The following is a 22,228-nucleotide window of genomic DNA, read 5'->3' on the forward strand; positions in this document are numbered from 1 at the left end:
GATTTTTTTTTTTGTTGTTGTGGTTCTATGGAGACATAGAGCTCTTATAGAGACCTTCAGAATTGTGATAAATGTGTGTACTTTCTCATACCTTCCATATACCAGAGTGGAAAAACTCTTGTATTTGGAGGTTTTAGGCTCTATCAGGGTTCTTATACTTAGTCAGAAATTGAAAATCTTGCCTGGCTGGTATAGCTCAGTGGATTGTGTGGGGCCCTGCAAACCAAGGGGTTGCTGGTTTGATTCCCAGTCAAGGCACATGTCTGGGTTGCAGGCCGGGTCCCCAGTAGGGGGCGCACAAGAGGCAACCACACAATGATGTTTCTTTGCCTTTCCTTCTCCTTCCCTTTCTCCTCTCTCTAAAAATAAATAAATAAATAAAATCTTAAAAAAAAAAAAAAGGAAAATCTTGCCAGCTGCAATGCAGAAAGTTACAGGTCTTTTTAACTTAAGCCAGAGTCAGGCATGTTTGTAAAATACTCAATATTTCTATTGGGGCAGTGGAACTAGAAGGCAATTTAACATTTATTCCTCTCTTTTTATATAAGATCAAGCCTTTTAAACATATTGTACAAATGATTCCCAGTTTTACTTATTTTACCTGCTGAATTTATGAGTTTTTTGGAAAACTGTTTGATACCCTTTCTTTACATATTGAGTTTATATTGCTATAATAGATATATTATAATATGCTTTGAGTTCACAATAATCATATCATCATGTAATGTCCATATTTGTGCATAAAAATGATCATCACTTTGAATTCCGTTTTCACTGATGGTAATATTATTTGTTATATTAGCTTTCCCTTATTTAATATCATTTCCATTTCTCTTTTTCAAAACTTCTTATGCCATTAAGTGGTATACCTGCATTTGTAAAGAGTTGAATTTTATTTTTTTATTCATTGAGAATATGTGCCTTTTTAATAAGCTCATTTTGCTTATATTGGTAATTATTACATTTATATCATCTTATTTTTTTTATCACATGCAAAGAAGTAAGTTCTTCTTTGGATTTGTTTCTTCCTTGACTCACATCCTTATTTCATGTTTTCCGCTACTGGCTTCCAGGTTATACTTTCTCCTTTATTTTTGAATTGCAGTTTCTTAACAGTGGTACAAATGATCTTTGGGGCTGGACCATTCTTTGTTGTGAGGGTCCTCCTGTGCCCCGTAGGCTACTCCTGAAGGGCATGCTAATCACCACTCATCAGATGCAGTAGCACACGCTCCTCTGGTCTACAGCAACCAAAAACCTCCCCTGTCACTGCCGTGCCCCAGAGAAGAGAAACGTACTTCCGGCTGAGAAGCACTGTTTTAAAGATGATGTTACATTGTTACGTGCACATATGTATTAACAAAATTTAATATTAAGATACATCATATCTTCTGCCCAGAGAAGACAAGGACCTTAAAAATACTATGTCTAAACTCCTCTCTTATAGATTTGATTTCCATTCTGGTAAAGCACTTTCTTCTGATATTGTGCTTTCTGTAAGTATCAAGTCTCTTACAGGGTGTATGTATCTAAAAACGTAGTTATTTTGTCTCTCCTTTTAAGTGATAGTTGAAGTTAGGCCATAAAAATAACCTTCCTTTTCCTCAGCAGTTAGGAGATATTACTCCATTTGGAGTTGGTATGTACCATTTCTCAGGAGATGTCTGCTGACAATCTGGTAATTATTACTCAGAAGTGATCTGTATTCTCTGAGTTGGTATTAGCCTCTCATTATCTTTGATGTAGTATAGTTTCCGTATGATATGCTATTCTGTATGTGAATTTGTTTTTAATTTATTTTACTCAGGATTTGACAAGTGTTTTTAATCTGAGTATCCATGCTTTCTTCAAATCTGGAAAACTCTCCAAAATCATCTCTTCACATATTGTTTTTTCCAGTCATTTCTGGAATCACTCCTAGAACTGTAGGAATACAACTTGGAATATCTCATTCTTCCTATCTCATCTCTCCCATTCCCACCCCTTTATCTGACTGTGCTCCAGTCTCAGTGTTTTCTTTATCTTTGTCTATCATTTTATCAATTTTCTCTTCAGCAAGATCCAACATAACTGCTTAGATATGCACTGGAGATTTTACTGTCAATGAAATACATTATTTTATGCCTCATTTTGTTTTTTTTTCTTGAATTTTTGTTATATTACTTTTATGTCTGAGTATTTTAAAACAGTTTTTACAATATCTCTTCCAAGTTTGTTTAAAATTTTTGACAGGTTGTGAATTTTGCCAGTTTTGAAGCTGCCAGCTCTGATTTTGACAATTTATTTCCTTTGTGTATGCTGAAATTAGTACAAATGAATTCATTGTCAGTGAGAGTTATTTTCCTGTTGGAGGCTGAGTGACCTAAGTGCTGAGAGTCTCTTTCCAGTTTTTAGATAAATAAATGTCGTTGCTCTGAGCTTCCCTCTGTGCATCGGGTAACAGTGTACACTCAGACCTCACATCCACAAGCTTGTGTTTTTCATCTCCATCAAATTACAGTTCTTTTCCCAGTGTCCCATGGATATGAGAGTCCACTGGAGGCCAGTGGGCAGACCGTGTGGTCCTGCTGGAATGGATGAGATGACCTGTGCAGGTTCTCTTCATTCGGTCGAAGCCCAGTTCCACTTAAAGCTCCAACCACTTAGACTTATACTAAATCCACATGCTCTGAGGAAAATGTGTTTGCTTCCCACTCACTGTTTAAGTTTCCTCTTATTTTGGGGCCCCGGGGACTTCTCATTTTTACTTTTAAGCATGACCTTGACTATGAATTTTATTGGTTATATTTGATCAATATAATGTTAATACATAATTTTTGTGTTTGAAGTGTTCAATATCAGCTAAAGTTCTTGCATTGACTAAAACTCATTTGATTTTCTAACATATCAGTTTTCTTGTTACTGCTTTTGCTTCTATATCATTTTTAAAAAATATTTTATTTGCTTCCACTTAGGTCTTAATCTGTTCTCCAGAAGCTTTCTGCTTCTGTTCCACATAGATTTTTCCTTTCCATATCCTACTGGGAATGCCAAAGATATTTTCACATGCCCTGTTAGTTCACAAGGCAAATATTTTTTGGATATGTGCACTTCATTTTTGCCCTAGGATGAAGTTGGTTCCCCTTTCATCTGCAATAAATTTTTTCATAAAGTCTGCACTGAGGTGTTTTCCTGGTTGCCCCTCTAGATCACCCTCCGTGATATTACAATGTGCCCATGAAACCGCTTTGTGTGAACTGCAGCAACAAGCTGCAGACCGCTCTGGCTTCCAGTTGGGTTCAGCCAGTGGGAGCACCTGCAAGAGGAGAATGTTCTTGGAATATTTCTTTTCCCACCTTCATTGGTTCCAGCTTGCTGAGACTTGGCATGCCTCTTCTGAGGGAGTCTCTCTCTACAGCTACCCTCCGCATCTTCCAAGAACTGGTCTCTGATCTTGCCCCTTCAAACTTGAAGTACAAATGGCTCCCAGTGGTTGCTAACCCTAGAGATACGTGTCATCTTCCCATGGTTTCTGTACATTCTGCCCACCCCTTGGAACCAAGAATTTCTTTATAAAATTATTTTCTTATATTCAGTTTTTGCTTCTTTATTTTTTCCCCGAGTCCTGATTAGTAAATTTTCACTTTGGATTTTATATTTTGCTGGTTTTTTTCCTCCTTCTTTATTGGAAAGCCCTCTATCTAGACAGCCAAAGGGTTTGGAAGTGTCCATAGCCACAGTGTTAAAATGTGGTAGTCAGTTAATTTCTGTTTGTCATATTTACAGCTCAAATGTATTGCTTTTAAATTGTATGGCTTTGTTAGACTCAAATGGAAAGTTCTATATCAGTGCCTCTCTCTCCAGTATTACTCCCTGTGACATTCAATGCCAGTTGTGATCCATATTTAGCTAGACAGGTTGCTTTTTGTTTAGGAAAGAAATAGAATGCCACTTTCTGGCACGTGTGATTGTTTGTGTGTATGTATATATATATGTGTGTGTGTATATATATGTGTATATATATGTGTGTGTATATATATATATATATATATATATATATATATATATTCTGAAACTGATTATTCGAAGAGGCACTGACTGCATCTGGCTGAGGTTCACATAAAGGGAAAGACTCAACCCTGGAGCAGTGAGACTCTAAAGAGAGCTGCAGAGCATTCTGCTTCAGCTGGAGCCAGCAGCTCTTATCAGGCCAACCCTCTTGGAATTAATAAAAACCACCACCAAGTTTTTTCCACCTATAGGACTTTTTATTTGTCACCATTAAATGTCTGAATTTTAGACAGACTGTTGGGCTGGGGACTCATTTCCATCAGCTTTTCGACTTTAGCACCCATGGCCAGTGGCTTTTCTGGACAACTGCCTTCACTGTGGAGCTCCAGGACTTTTCCCACTTCAAAGCTGGGCTTTTTTTTTAGCATTTTAATTGTCTAACAAAGACATCATGGAGTGAACAAAGAGATTGGCAAGACTCTTCTATGCCTTTACCAATGCTCTTTGTAATCAATGTATTGACCTCTCTTTCAAGTAATTTGTCTGCATTTCTTGTGTCAAGATTTTCATGATCTTTTTCCAGACTTGGCCAACCTGTTGATGCTGAGCAGAAGAGGACTTTTAAATCTCATTGGGGAGCTTTTTTAATAAAATCAACACAGGCTAAACAAAGCAAATAAGCATCCATAGTCTTGACATCAACATGTGCTTCAGTCATGATCAGGCATTTTTTGACCATGGAGCACATTTGTGACGGATAAGATCCATGCCATGGAAATTAGTCTGGCAACTTTGGTTCTGAACACTTCGCAGTAACTACCTTGAATTTTCTAAATGTAATTTTATCATTCTGTGGATCCACAAGGCTCATTTCAAACATACATCCTTTGAGACCATAAGATACGATTTTAGTTCCTTGAGTTCTTGTAACTAGTGTTTTTCCCATATGTCTTATTAGCACATAGTGGTGCTTGCACATCTTGACAATCTTTCTTATGGACCAACCACTTTCTTCTTGGCTCCGTTTTTCATCTTTCATAAGATGCTTGTTCTTGCAGACTGCCATGGTGCTGCTCAGAAAGCCAAAAGTCAAAAACTCTCAACTCTTGATAAGGTAAAACAGCTACCTCAGGGCACAAGAGTGTGAAAACAAAGCAGACAGCAATGAAAGGGGAGATAACACTGGGAAGAAGGGAAAGGAACTTGATGAGTTTCCTGTTTTTGAAATGTTTAGCCTGAGGGCAGACCCCAGTCTGTGCCTCTAGGCAAAACGAATGGAAAATCCACAAATTTTTTTCTTGTTTGTTCAGAGGAGAGCGGAAATGCAGTCCCCCACTACCACAAATCATGCAGTTGAGTTTCCCACGTTTGGGGAAATTGCAGGGGTCAGCATATCCACAGTGCAAAGGATAAGCCTCACCCTGGGAAAACTACCTTCGAGATTATGGTATCTCCCCTGCCAGGTAAGAACCCACAGTTTTTCTTGCTTGAAGGACCAGAAGACAGAGGTCGGTGGTCAACTGCAACCTTTGGAAAATAAGAAGAACCAGAAAGGCAAAAAGCTAGCGAGCAGGGGGCCCAGATTCCGTGTGTAACAGCTCAGCTAAGGCCGAAAGAACTAGACTGAGCTTTGCGATGCTGCCCATAACAGGAGACAGAGTTTTGTACTTTGTATTCAACCAAACTGCATGTTGGGGAGGAAAGTGGATATTTCCTTATTGAACTTACTGCCCAGGGCAAAGTGTGTCTGTGTAGGGAGTTTTCTTCCTTTCTGTTCTTTTTCTTTTTTGTCTCTCCCCATGGTCTCTCATGCCATGCCTACTACTTGAGATTCTTGAACCTCCATTCATCTTTCTCAAATCCAGACTGAATCTCTTACCCCTTTTCCTGTGTTGTCATTTAGTCCTGCGCAGCAAGGAACAAAAACACTGGGAGTAACTCTGCAACAGCAAAGGTGAGCGCTGTTCAACGCATAGAAACTCAAGATGGGAAAAGGAGGTGGACTTCATACAGACCAGACTGGGCTTAGTATCAGAAAGTCATCAGATGTAGAAAAATGAAATATTTCTCTTTTGAAGACTACGAGACCTTTTGCCATCACTTGTCTCTGCGTGTGGTCCAATATTAAAACCCTGAACAGAGACCTTTGACCTTGAGTCTCCTTCACTACTCAGCCTCCTCTCTGAGGTGATCATTCTCTATGTCCAATTTCTGGGAAAAATCAAAAACGAAAAAGCCAGCTTTGACTTATGGTGCTGACAACTGGTCCCATAAGCAGGGCTGGTAAGATATGTGTGTGGCAGAGTTAAGTGGTTCTGAACCAGTTAAGTGGGAATGAGTAAGTGGTTACCTGACCCCCACAGAAAGCCTCTGGGATGAAGAGAATTCTCTAAGAAGAAGGCAGGCAAATTGTCAAATACACTGTAGACCCTGAAATCAGTAATAGATGATATCTTGGTACAGCCCATAACAGTAGACAATTATTTTTATGGTGGGGATATTGCTAGGATGTTTGTTAAATCCAAGTATTCCTTTTGCTAGCCTCAGAAAGAGCTGTTGAGATCACAGTAATGGTCATTTTGGTTGTCAAGGACCTTAAGTCATATGTTCCTTCATCTTCAAAATTCAAATAGGATAACTAGATGTATTTTCTTATTTTCTAATGATGGTAATGGACCAATAGTGGCGGGTATTATAAGCAAATATATTCTCTCTTTTGATTAGTTTCATCTTGGACCCCCAAATAGTCTCTAAATCATAATATATATGTGTATATACTCCTGTATTCACTGAAAGGGGAAGGTGTCAACATCCAGTAGAGGACCTTAAGGGAATACAGGAAATACAGGAAACTGTTAGCAGTGGTTAGCTTTGGGGGTAAGATTTACGATTGATTTTCTTTCACTTAAAACTATGTTAAAGATATCCTATAGTTAATTATATCAGTTTGCTAATAAAAAAGTTAACTATCAAATTCTAAGTGCACAGGGGAAATATTTTTGGAAATGAGAAGAACTGCGGATAGAAATAGTGATTAAAGTTATGTAAGAATCTAAGCACAGCTGAGAAAGGCACAGAAGTAAAAACCAGGCCAAACTAGAGAAAAGAGTGCTGGAAATGAGTAAATAAATTTAGAGTTGCAGTAAAAGAGAAAAAGAAATAAAGGTCAACATGACAGACAATCAAGGACAGCTAGAAGCCAGGCTGTGACATTCACCTTTAACCATATGTCCTAGAGCTGCAAATAAAATCTGCTTTTGCTACAAAGAAACATGGAAAACTTTTGGTTAAAAATTTGGAAAACACAGTAGACCGACTGGGGATGGGAGGTGAGGAAGAGAGTTAAGAGTCATGATGAAAATAAGAAAATGGGAGGAAATAAAGATAATTCAAGTTTGATTGCTTAACTTGATCATTCGAAAATTTCTTTTTTCTCTGCCAAAAGTCTAGCAGCAGGAAGTCAGGGAAGCAATGGAACAGCAGAGCAGTGATTTCTAAATGCTGGCCTGGAAGCCCCTGAGGCTACCACTGACGAAGGGTTTATTAGTTATTTCTAGTAAAGGAAGGGGAAGGTGAACAATGCTGTGAGCTTTATATTAAGGTAACTTTATTAAATTTATATGAGACTATGTCCTTAATAGATTTTATTGTTACCAGAGGGGAGAGAGGAGGGAATTTCAGGGGAAAAAAAGGGGAGGGATTCACAGGAACGAGTATGGAGGACACATGGACAAAAACTAACAGGGGTGGAAATGGGAGGGAGGTGGGAGCACTGGTGGGGTGGTGGGCTGGGATGGGAGTAGAAGACAGAAAGCTATACTTGAACAATAATTAAAAATGTTCTTTCTTTTATGAAATGACATAGGTAGTAAATGATGGCTTTTCATGTATTTCCAGCCAAGAGAAGATCTGGGAATGCTATCTTACCCACAAATTTTAAGAATCTTTTAGATTCAAGAATTAGGGAACTACAGCTTTAAACCAACATCATTGCACGTTTCCATTAAGAGGCAAAAAGCAGCTGTGCAAGGTGATAGATACACATTCATAAGTAGGAACAATGCCAGGCATTATACCGTGTGTAGCACAGAGTGCGCTGGCGGTCCCCGGGGGGGTCTCGAGGTGGAGGTGAGCCCCCCCCAGTGATTTATACCAATGGCAAGACTTGAAGTGATCATGGCAGAGAACTGGGAACCCGGGAAGAAGACAAATGAGAAGATCGAGTTCACAATTCACATGACATTCAAAAGGCTGTAAACTGAGTAGATGTACATAATGGGCATGGAAAAACCAACCAAACAAACAACCCAAGATCAAGTAGGCAGGATTGATTCAGTTTGAGAAAAATTGTATACCTTAAGATTCAATTAAGTAATGAAAGTTGATTGCTGGTTTTGAAGCAAGGTGAGTGACCATTTGAAATTATAAAGGTTTTTCTGAGTGTCTTTAGTGTTCTTCTATTTTAACTATGTATCTAGTTTTGCATTTCTTGTTATTTTTTCAGTTCAAGACATGTTGATCTTCCTCAACCTATGGCTTTATGTCTTTAATTAATTTTGGAAAAGTCTCAGCCACTCAAATATTTTCTTTCCACATTTCCCTATATGTTCAATACACAACTAAGAAACATACACAGAACACCTTATTCTGTTTCGTGTCTTTGACTAGAACATCCTTCCTGGCAGAGAGGCTCACATCAGTGCTCACCTGGGTCTCTCACTTTGAGAAGACATCGCCTCTCGAGCAGTATCCTCTTGACAATACTCAACCCGAACCTGAAGCCTGATGTCCCTCCCAGGTCTGCTCTTTCTGTTGGCCTGGTGTCACCAACTTCCATATTTTCTTTGGCTCCCCGAGTTGCTGTCCCATGGACCACTGACTCGGTATGCACCCAACAGCACGAAGTGGGATGGCACACTGTGAAATGGGAGCGGGCGCTCATTGAAAGGTGTGAATCTCCGCAGGCCCTTGGCTCACTCCGGGGACTGTGTTCTTAGTTCTCCTGCCTTTGACATTCTTCTCCAGATGTCACAAGGCTTCATTCCTCTCTTCTTTCAGATCTTTGCTCCAATGTTAATTGGTGAGATCTGTCATGAACACTCTTTTTATTTAACTCTTTTTAAATTTTATTTTTCAATTACATTTTATATTCAATTTATTTTGTATTGGTTTCAGATGTACAGAATAGTGGTTACACAATCATATAGGTTACAAAGTGGTCCCCCTGATATTTCCAGGACCCAGATGGCACCATACATAGTTAATGAGTATATTTCTTCTGCTTTACTTACTCCTCCTGACTGTTTTGTAACTACCAATTTGTACCCCTGAGCCCCTTTCCCTTTTTCACTCAGCCCCCCAAGCTCTCTCCCCTCTGGCAACCATCATTCTGTTCTCTCTATCTATGAGTCTTTTTCTAGTTTGTTTATTCATCTATTATTCATGAACACTCTATTTAAAATGGTAACAAGTTGTTATGTCAATTACTTGGTTGGCAGATAGTTTAACTTTGAATCTCAGAACTGCATCAAGTACAGCACTGAGGTTATTGGGTGTTTGGACAGACTTCCTCCTCCACTCTTGCTGGACAAGTTGCCTGTTATCTCCCTTTAATGGTGATTGGATTTTCTCCCATCTCTCCTTTTACTGAAGACACTCCCTATGAGGGAGAGTGGGGTCTCATCTTTATTTGAAATCTGTTTACTAACTCTATGTCTTGACTGGACCCTTTTGCTTTGTTTTTAGCTCTGGCAAAGGCTTAAAAAGTCAAATTCATTGGTATGGCTTACTGAGCTCCCCAAAATACCTGCAACATCAGCTCACTGCATAACACTCTGGTTTGCAATCAGCTCTTCATTTTAGGTTTTTGAGGATTTTCTATCACATTCTTAAGATCTCAACTATTTATTCATAGGAATATTCACTATTCACATTTCTAGGTGTCTTGTGTGCATATATATGTGTATATATATACACACAAATTATATATACACATATATAATTTATATATACTACCATAATGCTGGGATTTTTAAAAATTACTGTTTTAAAACTATTAATTGACATGGTACAAGGCAAGATTAGAAATATGCAAACTCAGTAGCATACCAGTTAGAAGGCCAGTACAACATACTTTTTGAGAAAGACTTTTTAAGAGCAGTTTTAGGTTTATAAAAAAATTGAAAGAGAGGTACAGGGATTTCCCATATACCCCCATTACATATCACACTAGAATGGTAGTGTTTAAACCAAGGATAAGCATGCATTAACACCTATCATCACTCCAAATTCATATCTTACTGTTCTCTCTTGGTTTTCTATATACAATGGGCTCAGACAAGTGTATGGTGGCATGTATCCATCATCATGGTATCATCCAAAGTATTTTCACTGCCTGAAAAACTTTATGTGCTCCATCGATTCATCTCCCCCAGCCCCCAGCCCCCAGCACCCCTGCAACCACTGATTTTTTATTGCCTCTGTGATTTTGCCTTTCCCATGATGGCATATAGTTGAAATTATAGATGAGTATGAGTCCTCTTTCACTTAGTAACATGCATTTTAAGATTTATCCCTGTCTTTATATAGCTCATTTCTTTCTAGTGCTGAACAATATTCCATTGTCTGGATGTACCAGTTTATTTATCCATTTACCTACTGAAGGACATCTTCGTTGCTTCCAATTTTTAGCAATTGTGACTAAAGCTGCTATAAATATCTGTGAACAGGATTTTATGTCTACTGAAGCTTTCAGCTTCTTTGGAACAACTCTAAATACAAAGGAGCATAATTGCCGAATCATATCATAAGAGTGTGTTGGATTTTGTAAGAAACTGCCAAACTGTCTTCCAAAGTTGCTGTATCATTGTGCATTTTCACCAGCAATGAGTAAGTTTCTGATGTTCCACACTCACACTGGCATTTGAAGTTGTCAGTGTTCTGAATTCTGTCCATTCTAATAGGTATATAGTAGTTACAATAAACTTTTGACCTAATAATTTTACATGCTTAGTCATAAATTAGATATTTTTAAATTAAAAAAATATTTTATTGTTGTTCAGTTAGAGTTGACTGCCTTTACCTCCCACCACTCTCCATCACCCCAGCTAAACCCACCTCCCCTGCTTCGACCCACCGCCTCCCTTGCTTTTGTCCATGTGTCCTTTATAGTTGTTCCTGAAAACCCTTCCACCCATTATCTCCTCCCACCTCCCCTCTGGTTACCATCAGATTGTTCTTAATTTCAACGTCTCTGGTTATATTTTGCTTGCTTTTTTCTGTTGTTGATTATGTTCCAGTTAAAGGTGAGATCATATCATATTTGAATGTTGAATAGATACCAAGTGAGTACAAGGGAAAGTTATAAAGGAAACACTTTCTCTTTGTTGGAAAATGAAGCTGAGGCAGGAGAGAATTGGAGGGGGGGGGTTGAGATAAGCAGTTGCACAGGAAGTATTATTCTATTACATGATAAATTGAAAGGACAACTTTGACTTTTACAGGAGTTGGAGAAGGGAAGACGTCTTAATCAAATTTAAAACACCAAGCCCTGATTTGTATCTCCTGTTAAGACTTACTTGGAAAGGATCTTTCTACTTCTTGGAACATTACATAAAAATTATAGGAAAATCCAACAATTTATGGTATAAAGAAAACATGAATGTGTCCCAGAGAAATGCCAGCGCTAGCAATGGCTATAACGAAGGAAAAGTGAGACACTGCTAACCCTCCAGTAGGTGACAGGTCCCTGAGCAATGATAAAACTTAAGAGGAATTTCATATTTTTACAAATGCAATATCATGTTCATAGTTAGAGTTCTATTAATCATTCCATTTACTAGGTGATTTTAGGCTTTCAGTCACCAAAGCGTAAGAGATTACTCAGTGAAATTTCTTTCCAAAGTACTGAATGCTTGAAACAATAACGAACCTGGACTATGTGATAGATGTCTGAGGGAACATGTTATAGCTCCATCACAAAACTTCGAAATGGAATCAGTCTTGTCATCTTAAAATGTGCTCCTCTGTGCTCACTTATGTGAAAACACAAGCTGCTTTCATGAAAACAATAAGTAAATGCCCTCATGACATATAACTTAGAAACAACTCTCTCTTGCATGAAGGAAACATTAAGAGTCAAGAGGGCAATTGGGATTTTCCTTTCGACTTTACTGCTACATGGTTTGATCAATAAGGATTTTAAATTGTTAGCATATGGCATGTGAATAAGCTACTGAAATCCATCAAATAACCCTCAGGTAACACAGTACATGTTGGAAGGGAGTGTAAGAGATCTTCCTATTCAAGCTGTGTGTTCCGGCAGATGAATATCTAAATCAGACATACCCGACTAGTTGCTGGAATCAACTCATCAGTCAAGTAGCTGGTATGACGCAACATGGCAGCATCAAAAATTATAGCCATCGCCACTGGACAGGAGATTTGACACTTCTCCTTCCTTTACCCAGCCTTTGGGTTGCCATCAATTTTCTCCGTCATTTCTGATTTGTGTTATAAGTACCGCCCATGTGTAATTTGGAACTTCAGCTTTCAATGAAGGAACTTAAAGCAAAAGAAAGCTCCCTTGTAAAGAACCAGAAATTTGGTACCATGCACACACACATACCCACAAACACATACCCACAAACACCTGTTTGAAGGTGTCATAGACCTTCTCAGAAGTCAGGACTTGGCCCGAGATGTTCAGAGATGAAAAGCTCATTGGCATGAGTCCACCATTTATCTGCACACTGTGATGTTTGGGCGGCAGGTGCCAATTTCTAAGCCTGGCAGAACAAGAATCTGAGGGCAAATGCTGAGGGGCAGCAAGACCAGCAGTATTTTCAGCAACCTCTCAGGGTTTAGGACCCAAAAATAGAAGTATAGACCTCAGAGGGCAGCTGGAACCTGATGGCCCAAGATTCTGAAGATAAATGAGGCACAGGGAAGTGTTCTGGAAGTGGTCAAAGAGAAGAGGGCCATCGCCCCTCCAGGCATTTACTGGTGTGTAAGTTACACAGACCAAGAGTCAGGAAGCTAAGCAAAAAGTAAAAATCAAGCAAACATTTTAGCAGTCAACTGCTTTTGTTGGGGAAACAAAAATTAAAGTTAGGAATATTCCAAATGGAGAGGCCTTGGTAAAAGAGTCCAGACTATTAGCAAGGAACCTGTACTGGGAGAGGTGCTTGCTTGAAACTCTAGAAGAAAGAATTCAAACCTTCCAGTGTGGGAATCCCAGCCTCAAGTCACTTAGATGGGGACAATGTGCCAGCACCCCAGCTGTCGGCCAGAAAACAAGAGGCGTGCTCCCTGGAGGTAGATATCATCCAAAACCTCTCAAATTCTTCATGCAGAAGAACTAGATTTCATTAAAAAAATGACCAGGTGTACCAAGAAAGGTGTCCCATAGAAAAGGGCAGACGATAGATTTCACCCCGTGCGTGAAGCAGGCTGCTACAATAGAAAGCTAAGACTTTACATTTATGGTAATTAATACGTTCAAGATAACAGAGGGTAAGATGGGCAATTTAACCAGCGATCTGAAATCTATAAAAGGAAATTGTAGAACTAAACATGTAATTTAAAATAAAAACTCAATAGATGTGTGTAACAGCAGACTGACCCATCTGGGTGGCGGGGGCAGATACTTGTCAAGAAAGATAAGAAAGACTAACGCTCAGAAAGGAGAAGAATGGGAAATACAGAAACATCCTAAAGGATACATGGACACATGCAAACCTTCTTGTGTGTGATTTTTAAAACAGAAGGAAAATGGGTGATTGGAAAAGAAGCAATATTCAAAGCTGAAATGACTGAGAATGTTTCAAAAGTAAGGAGCATAGTCGAGCCAAAGAGTCACGGAGAGCAGTGAACCCAAGCCTAGAAAAACTGGAACAACAAACAAGCAAAACATCATGCCACTGCTTGGAAGTAGAACGATTTCATACAAAGATCGGGGAAGAAATATAAAGAACAGAGGAGTCAGAGGGGAAAGAAGATATTAACCTTTCTAAGATCAACAATAAAATGAATGGCTGACTTCTCATGAAGAATCAATGCAAGTCAGGCAATGGAATGACATCTTTCAAATATTGAAAGTAACTGCTACCCGGGCTGATGTGGCTCAGTGGATTGCCAGCCAATGAAACAGGATTGCTGGTTCGATTCCCAGTGAGGGCACATGCCTGGGTTGCAGGCCACTTGGGAGGCGTGTGAGATGCAATCACATATTGATGTTTCTCTCCCTCTCTTTCTCCCTCCCTTCCTCTCTCTCTAACTATAAATAAATAAAATCATAAAAAAATAGAAAGTAACTGCCAACCTAAAATTCTTTATTTGGAGAAAAATGTCTTTAAAGGTAGAGGTGAAACAAAAATATTTGTGCGCAAAGATTCTGAGCATTTTCCCTGGAAGGCCAGCACTACCAGGAATACAAAAGGGAATTCTTCAAGCACAAGGGGAATGATTCTGGGTAGAAGCAGGGCAATGCAGAAAGGAGCAAAGAGCAGCAAAGTGGTAACTACGTGAATAAATCCAAGTGACTCTTCACTGCACAAAGCAACAACAATACTGATTTCCTTGGGAGTTGAAAATAATTTTTAAAACGTAATATAATAAATCCTTTCAGGAGCATCTTTCCTCTTCATTGTCTAGCTAGTTTTCCTTTTCCCTTGGGCTGTTAAACACCTTCTACCTCTAATAGATTGGGTGATTTTTGCTAACACGTACGATGACAATAGCATCCTAGCCCGTCCCCTGGCCCCCTGAGCGCTCTCTTCCTGAGTTTAGATTTGGGAGCAGCTGCTGCCGTGCACAGCAGAGCTGTGTCTAGTTCTGGTGCCTAGATTGCATTTCCCTTCTTTGTCTCGCTGTCTTTGTTTTTGCGTTTATATAACTTCTCCATCCATATACCCCTTGTCTAGGAGAGCACCCAAGGCTCCTTGTCTTCTGCCTTTGCATATCCACAGTTTTTTGAAATGACTCCGTATCTCAAGATGAAATTTGCTAACACCTGTATCATTATGTACCCGAGGGCTCGCTGGCTTTGAATGACAAGTTTAAAATATGCTTTTCACGTAGGAAAGGAGATGCTTTGCTGCATCTGTGACTAGAACAATTACTGGATCCCTGAGCTAGACACACTCTGAAATGAAGACAATGCCTTAGTGGTTTACTGATTTTAAATATAAACAGCTTATTTGCAGCCATAGCTGCAATCCTAGTTCAAAGGCGTGGACAAGCTTAGTCACGGATTACATGGTCTGCCTAGAACATGCCATTTCACTGCACAAATGGCCTGCTGCCATTTCTAATGGACATTCTTTAAATGTTTGTTTAATGTTTATTCAGTGGAGATAAGAAGTAGCCTAACTTTTATATGAATAAACTGCCTACCTATTGATTTACATTTAAACTCTGTCATTTATGTGCTAAACATTATATAGTGCTTCATTTTATTGGGAATTATTTTTATTTTACAATCTTTCTGTTACTCATAACTTATAGAGTGTTATTAAGTCACTCTTAATCACTAAGGATAGAGGTAACATAATTTCAGTCTTGTTTAAAATACATTTAAAAGTCTTTTTTCACTTCCTTTTATGATAGAAAAAAACGTTCCCTATATCTGTCTTACTATTCTTTCTGTTATCTTTGCTCTCCTTATTTTCAATTGAGATATAATTGACATAGAACACTGGGGAAGTTTCACGTGAGCACCGTGCTGATTTGATGCATTTATGCATTGTGGTGCGATCATCATCACAGCATTAGCTAACACTCCCATCAGGGCACGTGGTCATTTCTCTTTTGCTGTGAGAACAATTAAGATCTATTCTCTTAGCAACTCTGAGGTTTATAATACAGTATAGTTGACTCTCACTATGCCAGGCACCCATCAGTAGGACTTACTTATCTGTGAATGGTGATTTTCTTTTGGAAGTCCCTGAACCAGTTGCCTTTCTAGAATGTACATTCAGTATCAAATCTGAGAGAACAAAACCTTCAGCCTGGTCCTGGCCATTTCACTGTGCAAGCACGATTTTGATAAAAATCTCTTCTGACAATAACTACTCAGTGTTGGCTGGCTCTCGGCTGGCTGGTCTCGTGACGGGGGTGAGGGCTTGCCAGCATTTGCCACGTGTGCCCAGCAAACTTGCTGTGTTGACTGCAGAACCCACTGGTGGTCACAGTGAGGAGTGTTTTGAAGCAAGTGTCCATTAGGGGGCACTGTCTACTTCAGTGGGCAAGTAACCAAATTACATTCTGGGATTATATAAGGAATTCCAGGAGACAAGCCCCGTAAATCGGCAGCAATGCCTGATTTACTGCAATGGAACTTTTGCACTCTTTGTTGTGGTCTCAGACAGCTTCCTGCCTCGTGGCTCAACTGTGTTTTTCAGTCTAACTCTACCAATACTGCAACTAATGGAATTCCCCACCCCTCCTTCTCAACACCTCTTCTCTAAGCCTTGTTTTTGCAATCCTGGACACTTCTGCCATTTAGTATATTTTTCATATTTTAAACCGGATGATGAGAGTGCATCAGCTCATCCCACCACCTGAAAATGACTTATCTGGAAGTGTATTTCCAACACTTACTCATGCTTCTGCTGTTGTTTCAGTGCGGCAGCAATCCTTCAGAATAAGCAAAAATCGACATGCCTTAGAGTTATATTTCATACGCTATGATCCCAAAGCAAGTTGAAAAGGTTACATCTGTATAGCATTCTACAGCGTACAAGGAGCATTTTTATTGTGGAAAGCACCTGGCCCCGTGGACAGTGGCAACAAGGGAAGAAAGATTGGAGGGCTTTGACCATGGCATTGGTTGGCTTTCTTCTCAGGTACCTGAACTACAATAACATACTTTGATGAACAAGGATGAATTTATGTATTCCCCCACTGAGTTTACATGGGGAAGTGTGTTCTTCTAGGGATGGATAGATGCTCGCTCTGCGGGTATATGTCTGAATGTGCGAGAGCGTGACAGAATGACCTTAGCTTTGTTAGGGCTCTGTGTTGTCCCCTTTCTGTGGTGGGTAACATTTTAGGCTGTCTTAGCAGTAACTGAACACAAGTTATATCGTGCCTGTAATTAATTCTCTCTAGTTCCCAAATTGTATCGTTGACATGGATGGCAACAGGGCGAGATAAGGAAAAATAAGTTTCAGTTCACCTTCGGTGCAGTTAACATATTTAGAAATATTTGTCCCATTAGAGCTGTTTTTGAACATGTAAAAGGCTAATTATTTCTGAAAGATTAAAGATGTTTCAGGTTCACAAACTGTCATATGAGATTAAAATGTTTCAATATGTTTATTTTATGAAGGAACACTGCTTTAAAAAATATAACCCAGTTCGTAGGACAATCTGTCAATGAATGTTAAAACCTGCAAAAACCAAAATATTTTCACCATTCCAAAGTTGTCGCAAATCTAATATTTATTAGGTGCACAAAATTAAGATAAAAACATCCTGGGAATTAAATAGTCATGATAACTAAATTTTGCCAAGAATGTCAAAAGTAAATAATAAATTATTCAAATGTACAAACACATTGAAAGGGGGTGTGAATAATGGGAAAACTCCTTTCAGGCAAAAAGGTTTGGAGTAAAGTGGCTTGGGAAAAGTGATTTATTTCTGTGACCATAACCTTAATGTTTCTAAATCTATTGTATAATTTATTCATATATGTATATGTGTGTGTATTGCACGTAACTTTTTAAGAACATGTTTTACCCTTTAACACCTTTCTAAGTATTTATGTTATAATGCTGCTGTATGTTTACATATGTGTATATAATGTATCTGTACACAGGTAGGTGTATCAGCTATGTGTTGTCACAATAGTATTGCTTAACGAACAATCAGGACACCTTAAGACAGCGATTTTCAACCTGTGTGCCACAAGAAATTTTAAAACATGCCATTTCTGACTGTTTGTTTAGTCAGGGGAACTGACCTCTTTTCCCTTAGATTGTCAAATAAAAAAATGACAGCAGCTAACACAACAATAGCCATCTGGTGTGAATGAATCCAAATTATACCTATTTTTCTCAGATGGGCATAAAACTCATAAGTTTTGGTGTGCCACAGAATTTTAGTAATTAGTTTACATATGCCATGAGATGAAGAAGGTTGAAAATGACTACTTTAGAAGCATAAAATGGTGCACATTTATTTATCTCACATGCAGATCATCTTGGCCAGGTTTGCCTGTGCACCTGTAGTCAGCTGGAGCAGCGAGGCGGCTCACTGATCAAAGCTGGCTCACTCACACGTTCAGGATGTTCTGGTGTTGGCTGATGGAAGATGGCCTCTGCCAGAATGACTCAGCTAGAATGACTGGTCCATGTGTTTTCCAACCCCCAGCAGGCTAGCCTGGCAGTGTTCACAGCTGGTAGAAGTACAAGAGCAATGGCAGACACTTGAATGCTTTTTTTCTCTTTTGAATTCGTGAATGCACCATGACTGCTAGCATTTCACCAAGGAAAGAGAGTTACAAAGCAGAATTCAAAATCAAAGGGTAAGAAAACATATTCCACTTTTTTTGAGGGAGGACATGTAAAGTCATATGGCAGAGTATGAATGACAGAGGAGGTGAAGACTTAGAGATACGAATACAATCCATCTACTGAAACTTTTATATTTCGATTTTTAAATGATTTACCTTCATAGAGTTAGGAGTTTTTATGGCCTAGTACTCAGGCAATTGCTACCTGTCATAAAATAAAAAGGTCAGGAAGTTTTTCCTGGACAGTAAATGAAGGTAACAACTTTGCTTCGACAGGCATGTTAATATTAATTTTATTTAATTAAAAATGAGATTTAATTAGTGAAGGTGGAATTGAGTATGTCTTAAAAGGCTGTGAAAGTAAATGGTGAAAAGCAAAGAAGAAAATGTTGAGCATGATGTGAACGATGACTCTGTAATTTTGTGACAATTTTGTTCCCTCTCTGCTTGTAATGTGTCTTGTACCTTTCTTCCTCCTTCATGTTCAGACATCACAGAAACACTTAATAGCACTTGAGCTGCATTAAGCCAAGGAAAGCAAATGAACGAGCTCCAACAAATGGGTTTCACTTCCAAATACAAAGCATGAGACAGGAAAAAGAATTCAAGGTTTTGGAAACTAGTCCCGACAGTCTGCCATCTGAAGGGTATTTTTTCGTGCCCACATAAGATACCCCAGAGTAGGAAGGAAAGAAAGGTGTAGATCCAAGCTGTATAACCTAGATTTCAAATCATGACATTGCAGAGGTGAAGTGTGATGAAGCGAAACTGCCATTAAATTAGCCATACAAGGCTTGGTTTCCCAGAACAAAGGAGCTTGAGTCTCCCTCCTCTATTTCTTGTTATTTCTGAGTCTTGCAGGCTTGAGAAGCAATGCTAGAATTGCCATCCCCCAGCTCCCCCCTTCCCCACCCTGTTCAATAAATCCACTCTGCATTAATAATACTTTTGGAAACCTCATGTGCTGAAGTTGCTCCCTCTGGAAAAGCATGAGTTTCTCTTCAATGACAGTCAAAGAAAGCAATAGAATAAGTAGAAAAGAGGACTGAAAGATGAAATATTCAAAATGTATCTGGGGTACGCCTTCATTTTTGAGAATGGTATTCTAGCAGAAAAGCAAAATAAATTACTATTAAAAACAATGAAGAAAACTCATAAATCTTTTAGGAATTAAAATATGTAGAATATTTGAAAAGCTCTATCTTGACTGCTAGAATATTTTGTACTCAACTTGTAACCATGAGAAACAGTGTCTAATTAACTGGTCTGAATCATTTGTGCTTGGCTTTGTTCTTAGGATCACGCAGTTATTTTAGGAGAGAGAGAAAGTTCAAGGGACCAGTAGATAATGGAAGTAATGCGAATCTGAATTTGTCTGCAAATGCTTCTCAAATCCCTGTCTCCATGATTTATACACAGCCTCCAACCTCTGGTTGGGAAATTTGTTCCACTACCAGTGGTCCTTTATATTTTGGAGATGAAGATCCCCTGAGAGACTCATCTGAACTCTCCTTCTAAGGAAAATTCAGAGATTTTTAGATCCATTTGTAAGAAGTAACTAATGATTTTTAGTTCTACAGAAAAATAGTATAATCCTGTTGAGTTTAAAGATATAAAGGCTATGTATAATATCGCTAATTACATATATGATGACCAAATGGATAATTTTCACTACTATCAATATTGTTATTGATAAATTGGTATACTTTATAAAGCATTTTTATGTATATTACATAAGTTGATCCTTGAAGCAACATTATAAGATAAATATGACTATTATTATTATTTTATCATTATCATTTTATGATTAAAACAACTGAAACCTCAGTTTAAATAATTTCTTTAATATATCACCAAATGACAGGTGAAATGTGACTCTAGGTTTTTTTTAGAGAGAGTAATAGTTATTACTTTAGACCATCCTTTTTTGTGGCACATACTTTATTTCCCTCATCTGAAAAATGTGCTCAGTAATAACCCCTACATCACAAAGAAATTCAGAGCATTAATTAAGGTAATATACACATATATAAAGCACTTAGAATAATGCATGGCATATAGCAATGCTTGATAAATATAAGTCATTATTATAACACACATATTTAATTAGAATTCAAACTGCAATGGCTAAATAAATAGAAACTTTTTCCATAAAAATGTATTGAGAGTGAATTAATTTTTAAAAACCAAGAAAATTCTTAACTTGTCCAGAGTCAGCAAGTATTTATCCTCGTGACCTTTATATAAACATTACTTTAAAGAGCTCCAATACTGGATGCTTAAAATCATGTGTCTTTAATAAAAGATTCAGTTGTATTTAACCATGTTAAGTGCATTTTATGCAACTAGTGATCCACTCAATTTTGGGACTTAGTAAGTGGCAATTTATTTATTTTTACGCCCTGGAGAGAATTAATATGAGAGTGTGGGGTGCCTAAGCTACCTGTGCGCTAGGAAACTCATTTATCTGGGGTTGCCTCACCCTCCTGCACGCCAGTCACCATGCTCCATGTCTGAAAACGTGTGCCCAGGACACACCAACAAATCGTTTTATTTTTGGTAAGAGCTGCCTACCTAAATTCTATAGGATGAGTACGTTCAAGGATTTTCAGTTAGAAGGCATGCTTCTACTTAATCCAGACAGAGAACAAGCAAGTGAAAGAATCCTATCAGGATGGGTGACTTTTACATTTTGTTTTGTAATTATAATCTCTATTACCGCTTAGTCTTAGTTCTAGGGTTAAAGGAAATTCACATTCATCATCAGTTTTTTGTGCCACTATTTCCATTTATTTCTTGGGTGGCTGAAATTTACTCTTGGGTGGTTTCTTCAAGAGGAACTCACAGGCATGACATACTGAGTTCTTGAATGTTTAAAGTGTGTTGCTTTTACTCTTGCAGAGGAATTTGGATGGGTATAAATTACTGAGTCATACTCTCTATCTTTGAGAACATTGTAGGCATTATTTTACTCTATTCTATAGTTTCTATCCAACTTTTAGAGACTAATCTGATGTTTTACTTTTTGTAAATAACTTGATCTTTATACTTGTACATATGAAGTACTCTTTCATTACCTTCGAAGTACGGCAATTTTATTATTCTATATAGTTATTACTCTATAATAAAATTAGTTATTACACATCTATTTTTTCCCCTGGGACATTTTGTACTTTTTCTGCCTCTATATTTATCTTTTTAAATTTTTTTCTGGAAAGTTTTTTTGATTATACTTTAAAATATTTGTTATGATTTATTATTTTGATTCTCACCTTGAAGGGAGCCATTTATGTACCGTTGACCATTGAATAACATGGGTTTGAACCATCCAGGTCCACTCATACATAAATAAAAAAATAAATACCTGCATTGGCTTCAGTCTGCAGTTGGGAGTTCACAGATGCAGACGGCTGACAGGACACATTTGTCTATACCATGTCATACAGGGCACTTGAGCATCCACAGGTTTTTTATCCATGGGGGCTCTTGGAATCAATCCCCCTCCATTACCCAGGGATAACTATGTAGTCAAGTTTTTTTGAGAGTCAAATTTTATAGGCAGATTTTCAGCTGCACCCAGCCCCCACGTGGTTCAGGGGGCAACTGTATATGTGTGGTCCCATAGTAATAATTTTCTGTTGTCCTCTTCAACTCTTTCTTTCCATTCCATTTTGCTTGCTGTTCTCAATATTATGCCCCATGTTTCTTGCAGTATTTTATCCT

General features: G+C 38.3%; 1 non-coding gene across 1 annotated transcript; it reads right to left on the bottom strand.

The window, feature by feature from the left end:
• Positions 1–5,297: 5,297 nt before the first annotated feature.
• Positions 5,298–5,461, bottom strand: LOC119045462 (U1 spliceosomal RNA). Its single transcript, XR_005081789.2, has one exon. It is a non-coding gene; the product is annotated as a U1 spliceosomal RNA (small nuclear RNA).
• Between the last annotated feature and the right edge of the window lie 16,767 nt (positions 5,462–22,228).

This window comes from Artibeus jamaicensis, unplaced genomic scaffold, assembly GCF_021234435.1.
Source record: "Artibeus jamaicensis isolate MK-2021 breed Jamaican fruit bat unplaced genomic scaffold, CSHL_Jam_final scaffold_474, whole genome shotgun sequence".
Lineage (NCBI taxonomy): Eukaryota > Metazoa > Chordata > Mammalia > Chiroptera > Phyllostomidae > Artibeus > Artibeus jamaicensis.